Here is a 9,372-nt window from a genome sequence, read left to right as displayed (position 1 = left end):
GTTTTAGAAATGTAGTTCTTTTAATTTTGTTTAACAGTCTTAAAGTTATCAAAAACAACGAATAAGAGATCAATTAAGTTGAAGGTTTTAATCGAAGTTTCTTTAATGTTTTCATATCAACGGCTTATAATAGAATCCCTAATAGCAGTACACATTTTATTATTGTAACAAGTTTCTTTATCGTGTTGGACCGCTCCGGTGGCCTAGTGGTTTGAGCGTCCGTCTCGGATGCGGGAGGTGGCGCTTTCGATTCACGGGCGAGTCGAACAAAAGACATAAAAATGGTATTAACAGCTGCCTCGCAAATAGTCCGATAAATCAACACCACAAATCTGTGTTGATACTGATGGACGATGTTGTGGTATCAACCCCTCATCCGAAAATCAGTATAATCACGGGGGAAAGACTGATTTATCGGCATACCTCGCTAGTCGCTCAGCATTAAGAGGTTCGTTATAGGACTGGTTGGCCTTGTGTCAGGATAATGTGACTGAGTGGGACATCATGCTACATGTCTGTGTCATGATGCCCCGGTGCTAGACAACACTGCAGACATCGTAGCGATATGACTGAAAAATTGTTAAAGCTACGTTAAAAATTCAAAACACACACACAAACACACACACATATATATATATATATATATATATATATATATAATTAGTTAAGTATATATTAGGACTGATGATCCCCTGTTACATTCTCTTGTTTATAGCATCATACAATATATAAAATCATGCATCGTGGATACATTGATACGAACTCGTTCTCGTTTTGTAATGCTCTATCATTTATCACATTGTGTACTCTTTATGTTGGTCACATTCATGTCATATGTAAAGTCTGATACGACTGAAATGGGTATTTGTCTCATATATAGTGTTTAATGTCTTTTGAAGAATGTTTGCTAACATCGAAACAAAGTGGACGAAGTAAAAACATGATAAAAAAATTTGGGCTCGTCCGGGATTTGAACCCGGGACCTGTCGCACCCTAAGCGAGAATCATACCCCTTGACCAACGAGCCGTGTTGCAAAAGAGTATGTATGGCAGATCCATGTGAAGTTTAATGATGTAAGTTGTAGAGTATAATGCAGCATTTCTCCATCTTTTTATCATTGATGTATGCCTGCACCAAGTTACTTTCATGTTTTATGATGCAGCGTTGCAAAATCCATAAATGACGCTAGGTAATGACGACTGACAAGATAACACTTGTGAAATGTGCTAAAACTGAACTTATCAGATGTATAACAAAGGACATTTTGTAACAGTACTTAAAGATTAAATTGCATCAAAATACTGAAACAGACTTTTGAAACATTGATAAACAGAATATATAAATCAAATGATAAATCTGTACATATTCAATGCAGTATTATGTCACGCATTCTTTGTATTTTCTTTCCATCCTTCGGCTTACAGCAACAAATAGTCTTTGCAATTTAATGCGAAGTGAAATTTAGTTATGGTGGATACTGGTCAATGATACATTACTTCAATGTTATGAATTTTTAGGCATATCGCTACGATGTCTGAAAACCGTTATTCGATAACAACAAAATCTACTACAACTTTTTTAAGCGCGATAAGAGAAACAGAAAGATCTGCATCCAGTTGTTTTTGTGTGTTCCAGATTGTTGAAATTTCTGTTAAGTTTTGGGAACACTCATTGAAGAATAAAGGTGTTTCAACGACTATATAGTAATAGGTGTTGAAAGGCAATATTACTCGACTGATTAATGTGATATATTATCTCATCGAAACAATGTAACAAATTCTTCAATTTCTACTTTCTTTGATATTATTTAATCTGAATATCATCGTTTAGATATGACGTTATTAGATGAAAGATACATACTATTGATTATCGCATTGGTCATTGCTGTTATCACTTGTCTAGACTTACACGTGACATGCGCAAGCTAATCTGATTATCTATATTACAATTCTGACAGCTATAGAAAATGGACAGCTTTAGAACTAAAACCGCCATACATGGGATAAAATCGTGCGTCGCACAGAGATAAGAAATCAGTACCTTCTCGTTTTATAGCTGTTATACCAATCATCATTTCTATGTGTGCTCTTGATGATGGCCTTGATCATGTCATCAGTAAAGTACGATGCGATTTAATTTTCAATATACCTTGTGTATATAGTTCTTACTGTCTTTTTTGTAGAATATTTGTTTGCAGGTTTGGTTGTACTATCCTATATATACACAAAGAGGACGCTAATTTTCAAGCGAATATCGTCTCGTTTTCTTTTATAAATAACTGATATAACACCAAGTCACATTCACATAATTCTTTGGATTGAAAATGTGTGACAAAATATCATAAATTCAGTCGCACAATTTACGATGCCATTTTGTTGTCATTAGTGCAGGTCAGGTGTTTAATGTTTAGACCTTCCTGTTACTGAATTACATGTTGAACGAGAGTTATGATACCCAAAGAGATAACTAGTTCCTTCGACCAACGATTTATGCTGTCGAATACACATGTCACTCTTTAGGCATACATTTGTCTTGCACTGATGTTTTTTGTCAATATGTCATTGTACAGAAATGTTAGTCAGACCTTTGTGTAGATATATATATTTAGTTACATATATTTATTAGTGCATGTGACCAGGTTTAGCGGTGAGATGTTTGTGCTATTTGAAGCAATTAAAATGAATAATTTAGAAAAAAGTGAAGAAAGATTCGGCATTATAGTATCGATGGAGACAAAGTGGGCGACGCAAAACGTAATAAAATATTGGGCTCGTCCGGGATTCGAACCCGGGACCTCTCGCACCCGAAGCGAGAATCATACCCCTAGACCAACGAGCCGTAATGAAAAATTATATCTGTTCCGATAATTGCCTGTTTAATAATGTTGGCCAAACATTTAATGCAGCATACCTCAGTGGATTTTGTCATTACTGTATGGTTTTGCCAGGTTACGGTCATGTTTTATGATACAGCGTGGCAGAATATATAAATGACATTGACAGATGATAAGTGTCAAGAAACCACTTACTAAAAGTCCACAAAATGAACTTATCGCTGATTTCATTACAATTTTGTTGTAATTGCAACACATTTTTTCCTCGTTTTCTTTTGGTATTTTTCTCTTGTGAGGTTTTATTTTCTGTCAAAATATCAGTATTTGTGTCTTAGAATAGCACCCGAAGCGAGAATCATACCACTAGACCAAAGAGCCGTAATGAAAAATTATATCTGTTCCGATAATTGTTTGTTTAATAATGTTGGCCAAACATTTAATGCAGCATACCTCAGTGGATTTTGTCATTACTGTATGGTTTTGCTAGGTTACGGTCGTGTTTTATGATACAGCGTGGCAGAATATATAAATGACATTGACAGATGATAAGTGTCAAGAAACCACTTACTAAAAGTCCACAAAATGAACTTATCGCTGATTTCATTACAATTTTGTTGTAATTGCAACACATTTTTTCCTCGTTTTCTTTTGGTATTTTTCTCTTGTCAGGTTTTATTTTTCTGTCAAAATATCAGTATTTGTGTTTTAGAATAGCAGTTTGACACATCTAAAATTCAAATGCATACCAAAGTGTGCTATAATTCTTCTATTAAACACTGGAATGGACTTGGAAAAGAAAGGTTGCCAGCGTTTGTTGTATAACTCTTTGTAGTCCGATATAATAGTTGTATGGTAACACCCACTCGTCTTGAAATAACGGAAAAGAATTTTACTTTCATAGAAACGAAAAAGATTTAGTCATTCTCTCGTATATTCAGAGTAACTAAAAATTAATTCAGCTGGGATTACATTCAAATAATTGCAAAAACATGACCTTTGAAACTAAAATTGAGCTGGTTGAACCTTTCCTTTCTTAATAATATATAATCTATGCTTTGAATATTACACTGCTGTTATATTCAACAAAACATTTTGCATGCTAATATGTGTAAGCAGTCTCTGGGGGTGTGATTGTGGCAGTAGAGCAGATTTCTTGGATGCAGAATCGTAAGACATTGGATTTTGTATAACCTGTGTACAGCTGTCAGTTGTGTTGTTCACGCTGAAAAAGATAGTTATTTTTTCTTGGTGAAAAACTAAAAATTCGGGCATCAGTTGGTATGTAGTGAATAAGGTGGTTCTTGCAGTTTCCCTCGGTAAACTTGAAGTGTCGGGCAATGCATGATGGCTCGTTGATCATCGACAAAGCGAGGGGACTGATAATACTTTGAGGTCATCAGATGGACTCCACGACTTTTATGTTCCATTTTTTTTATTGTATCGGTAGCACTATTTGAATGAAAATACAAAATGTTTCCACATATTCAGGATTGTCAGCTTCTTTTAAGACAGTGTCTTTTTGCTCCTCAAAATGACAGGTTTCCACATCACGGAAGCATCCAGACGTGTGTTCTTGGCTTCTTTTCTGAACGTCAAGAGATTCTCTAGGTACGCTTGGTAAGAGTATGTATCCATGGTGCTGCTGACGAGTTTTGCTATTCAAGTGCAAATCCACTTTCTCGGATCAACGAATGCATTAAATGTTTACGGGACCTACTCCTGCATCACCGCCTGGATTGATTTTGTCCTCTTCAGGAACTTTGACTTGTAAATACAATTGTCTGTTATTCAGAATGATGTAATCGTTGGTCTATTCGTGATTTCAAATTATATAGGGGCAGATGTAATCGAAGACGACACATGTTGAAATTCTATCCATTGGGATTCTCGAATCGTCATCATGGTAGGTGCCATGACAAACAGATCGAGTTCTTCTTTGGATCATTCAAACATTCGCAAGAATCTCGGTGAAACATTTTGTTAAAAAGCAAATATGTCAAATTATTTTGCTGTGCTTCTTTTCTTTTTCTTTCTTTGAATGTGCTGATGAGGTTTGAAGGGGTTTAGACGTGTTTTTCTGCTTTGTCATTCCTGTGGCATAGAAGAGGAACGAATGCCTTGGCCAGAAGCGTGAAGCAGATTTATAGGGGTCTGTCGATGAGTAAAAAGGTCTGCAGTTTAAAGTTGCACATTATTGCCTTCTCTCACGAAGGCTTATTTGGGACATTGTCGATGATGACATTTTGAGGAGATTCGTTTCCTTGTGTCGAAGCGGCATTTTCAAAGAGTGCACTCTTCGAGTAAACATCGGTTGTAAGATGGAGGATACCGTACAAGAAGCGCAAGTGAGCCTATTTCCGAAGTCATGTACTCGTTGTCGAGCGACTCCTTGGTACGCAGGTTACAGCGGTTACAATTCACTGGACAATCGTTTTCGAAAAAGTAGTTTCACCGTGGCTTTTTCTTTCCTTTCGATAATGGACTATTTTATCCTACATCTTCTCTTACAACAATGTTGCAACTCTCAAAATACAACTTACTGGCAGGAAGATAATGACGATGTACAAATTTACGGTAAACGTGATACGTGTTTCCACCTTCTTCGTAATCAGCAATGGCAATATCAACTTTGAAAGGAATGACTCAATAACGGAACGGCTGTATTAACCACCGCGTTGTACTCCATTACATCGGAAGGCACATAGATCAAATTCAATCCTTCGTTCAGTTCCACTAAATCGCTTTAGTGTCCGATGTTCTTTTAATTCGGCCTCCTTTCTGCGTCTACTAAACATATCAAACAAACCGGCAGAAAAAGTGATATGCAACGTTTAGGCATCTGAAATATTAATATTTGGACGACAGGTTTTTTTATGGTTCTCGGACAGTACATCACGTTTAGTTTTTTCCAGGGCTTGGCCAAACTGATCATTGATAATAGTGGCAATCGTTTCGACAAGATGTTGAACACTAAAGTAATAGCCTGCATGATTTTTTATGGAATAGACGCTCATCTGAAGATTGGCTGCGTCTCGTCTTTTGGATTCAGAAAACGGATAATAATTTTTATCAAAGTGTTCTTGCACTTTTACGTTGAGGATTTCAACGTTAAACTTCGTTTGATTTCCACTGACCTTCAGGATTAGAGTGGGATGAATGATTTCTACCAAAGGTACTTCCCACTGAGCTCTGTAATCCGACTGTATAGCCTGTGATAATTTGGGCGCGAAATAACAAAAGGTGTTGTTGCGAAACACATCCAAAGAACTGTCGCTGGGTAAAGTGAAATAAAATTGGTTATTCGTAAATCGATTGTTATGCTTTTTGAGGAGTCACTCGATGTCAATAGAGAATGAGTTTCCAAATGTTTCAAAAAGGGTTTGATGATACTGTTGTTGTGGTCGTGACTGGCGTTGCCCGCGAGGTTGCCTTTGTTACTGTCTGTTTTATATTTTTTGAAGGATTGTGAAGAAGATAACCGATACAACTGCTGAGTAAAGTTGTACACAATCGTTTGTCTCCTGTTGAAAATTCAAATTGGCAATGGCGGATCCGATGACACAATACACCACAAAGATTTGGCAGAAGAAGACGATTTAAGTTTGAGTTTGTTTTGTAGTTCTTGAAGAAAGGAACTCTGAGAAGAAGACGACGGTTAATTCTTTTATAGTCGACGGCTTGAGAGCGGCAATCCAAGAATCAAACGTTGGTGGATATCCTTTCCAACTTACTTTCACTTCTTCCCATTGTACGTGTTCTTCGACTGCCAATGCTTTCAGTATCACACAAGGTCTATTCCAGGTAAGCCGAATCTTTATACTTCCATTTGTGAAGCGACACACCACAACTGAAACATTTGATTTTATCTCCTTTTCCAAAGTAGACAATTTCAGTTTTGGATAATTGTTTGGTTGTAGATTCATAAAGATATTTGGTCCATTTCCCTCGAAACGTTTTTAATCGAGTTTTATAGCTACAGTAAACGGACAAAGCCACAGACAAACAGTGCATTCTTTTTTGACGGGTGCATTTCGCTGCGATGATGGTGGCATCTTAAGTAGTTGCACATACATTGGTAAGATCTGTATTGTAGTACAGAAATGGCACTATTTGAACGACGTGGACAACTAAAACAGAATACCCGTATGCATCTCTTCCACTATTATAGAAGCAATGTACACGGTAATGAACGACATTCCATTCGAATCCGTACACGCACGGACTCGCTTTCCAGTCACAGGTTTAACGACTCTATGGTCTTAAATTAAGTGACAAAAAATGCAAAACAATCAAGTTTTGTAAAACTTAGCAAACAATTTAACTATCAAAGTTGAAAATGTGAAAGATTCTTACAGTATTATGACGTGATCCTAAACTAATCCTTAAAAATGTCCATGAAAGTCCTAAATGAATGAAATGTCCCTTATAAATTTAAAAACTGGAAATGTACTGGTTCTCCAAGAACCGTGAAGTTGTCAAGATAGCGTTTTGCAGAATTTCTTCAATTAATTTATGACAATCCAAAATAGTATTACTGCCCAAATAAGGAGCATTTTCTATTTCCAGTGAACAGTTCAAGCCTTTTCCCTCCTGAATAATACGTACGGCATAAAATACGAGTGCAGACTTACCACAGGAACACAAGAAAAGTGAATGACTCCAAAATTGGAATCTCTCTCTCTCTCTCTCTCTCTCTCTCTCTCTCTCTCTCTCTCTATATATATATATATATATATATATATATATATATATATATATATATATATATATATATATTCGCAATTGACCTCACATATCAAAATACACTAGTCGTTTTACGTCGAATTAGCATATTCATGTTTTCTAGCCCAACCAATGGGAAGTTATTGAATCCTCCTAGACCATCGAAATCCCACCAGCCAACGAAATCCCATCAGTTCCCATCAGCTAACGAAATCGCATCAGCCAACGAAATCCTATCAGCCAACAAATCCTATCAGCCAACGAAATTCTATCAGCCAACGAAATCCTATCAACGAAATCCTATCAGTCAACCTATCAGCCAACGAAATCCTATCAGCCAACGAGAAATTAAGCCAAATCCGCCATTTAAGTCTTATTATTAAGATTATAAATAATAAATGTCAACACATACGTAAGCATCTATAGGTCTTATTATGCTTTTAACATATTCAGGTCACGTAGGCAAGACTAACTAAAGAAAGTATGTACTATAAACCCATTCCTATGTTAAACATATGTACCCCTTTCACATAGGAAGCTCCTATTGAGGTCAGTTCGAACACTTTTACTATGTCACCCCAAACTGGGATCAGCCACCTATAACACCGTTTGAGGCAATACACCCTGAGGGCATTGAGTTCCCCGGATGTAAACATATGGGGTCCATTTAAGGCGGGATTTCCCACTGAGGCCATATAAAATTTTCTGATGATCAGGTAGCTCATATAACTTCTAACATTGGTCATTTGTACTTGAAAAAGAAGAGATTAGCCTCTTCATTGATTAGGGTTTAAGTAATTGGTGCTTATTAAACAGGATTATTTAGAAAGAAAACAATTGCTATTGACTAGTGTTGGTTTTTCGCTCGCGCGCGCGCGCGCACACCCACCCACACACACAGAGAGAGATTTCAGTTCGTATACTATTGTAACAAAACTGAAAAGCCAGATCTGGCTGGCCCCACAATACAATATTTTGCAAACTTATTTTAAGTGAATTGGTAAAATAGAAAAAGTTTTACAAATATTTTAAAACAGCTACTACATTTTAACTCTCTCGCTTTGTGGAATCTAGTACGCCTAGTGTTGCATGTGTTACACAGACGTGAATCCGTGTACTTAGAAATCTGGATCGATAAATTATAAACATTTGTCACGAAAACTGAAAAATCCATTCTGTCTAGCCATATTAGAAATCTTTGTAATTTTGGTGCCAGTTAAAAAAAAAAATTATAAACCATACTTGGGCTTCTTACTAGATTTATTTTTGAGAATGTGTGTGATTTGGATTTTTAACTTTGATTTAACAATTTTTTAGTACTATCGCTTAGATATCTGGGTGTGGCAGTTTATAGTGATGTCTAGCATCATGCCGCAGACATGTAGCGTCATGTCCCACCCAGTCACATTATCCTGACACCAGCCCAACCAGTCCTAACACTAACATCTTAATGCTAAGCGCCTAGCGAGGCAGCCGTTAGTACTATTTTTAGGAGTTTTTGGGTATGACCTGGCCGGGTTTCAAACCCGCGACCTGCCGCATCAGAGGCTGACGCTCTAACAACTAGGTCACCGGAGCAGTCTGGATTTATACTTGATGCAATAGACATGTGTATGTATCTAAATGCAAGTCAGTTCCCTATTCCTAAATATTCGTATACATTCCTAATTTATTCCTTTTTCACTCCAGTCGTAAAATCAAACGGATTATAACTGTAATATGGAATGGTCATTTATTTTTTTTAAAAGGGGATAGTAGTGGTAGCTGGATTCTACATTGCTTATAAGCTAGTAATAGGGAGGTAGGGGAAAGGGAG

The 9,372-nt window shown here is 36.8% G+C and overlaps 1 non-coding gene across 1 annotated transcript; it reads right to left on the bottom strand.

Moving 5' to 3' along the window:
• Nucleotides 1-2,767: 2,767 nt before the first annotated feature.
• On the bottom strand, nt 2,768-2,839 carry Trnap-cgg (transfer RNA proline (anticodon CGG)). Its single transcript has one exon. It is a non-coding gene; the product is annotated as a tRNA-Pro (tRNA).
• Between the last annotated feature and the right edge of the window lie 6,533 nt (nt 2,840-9,372).

The sequence above is a fragment of the Sinohyriopsis cumingii genome, chromosome 18 (genome assembly GCF_028554795.1).
Source record: "Sinohyriopsis cumingii isolate HCF-2022 chromosome 18, ASM2855479v2, whole genome shotgun sequence".
Lineage (NCBI taxonomy): Eukaryota > Metazoa > Mollusca > Bivalvia > Unionida > Unionidae > Sinohyriopsis > Sinohyriopsis cumingii.
Note: the sequence above shows the minus strand (reverse complement) of the source record. Positions and strands in the feature narration are given on the sequence as shown.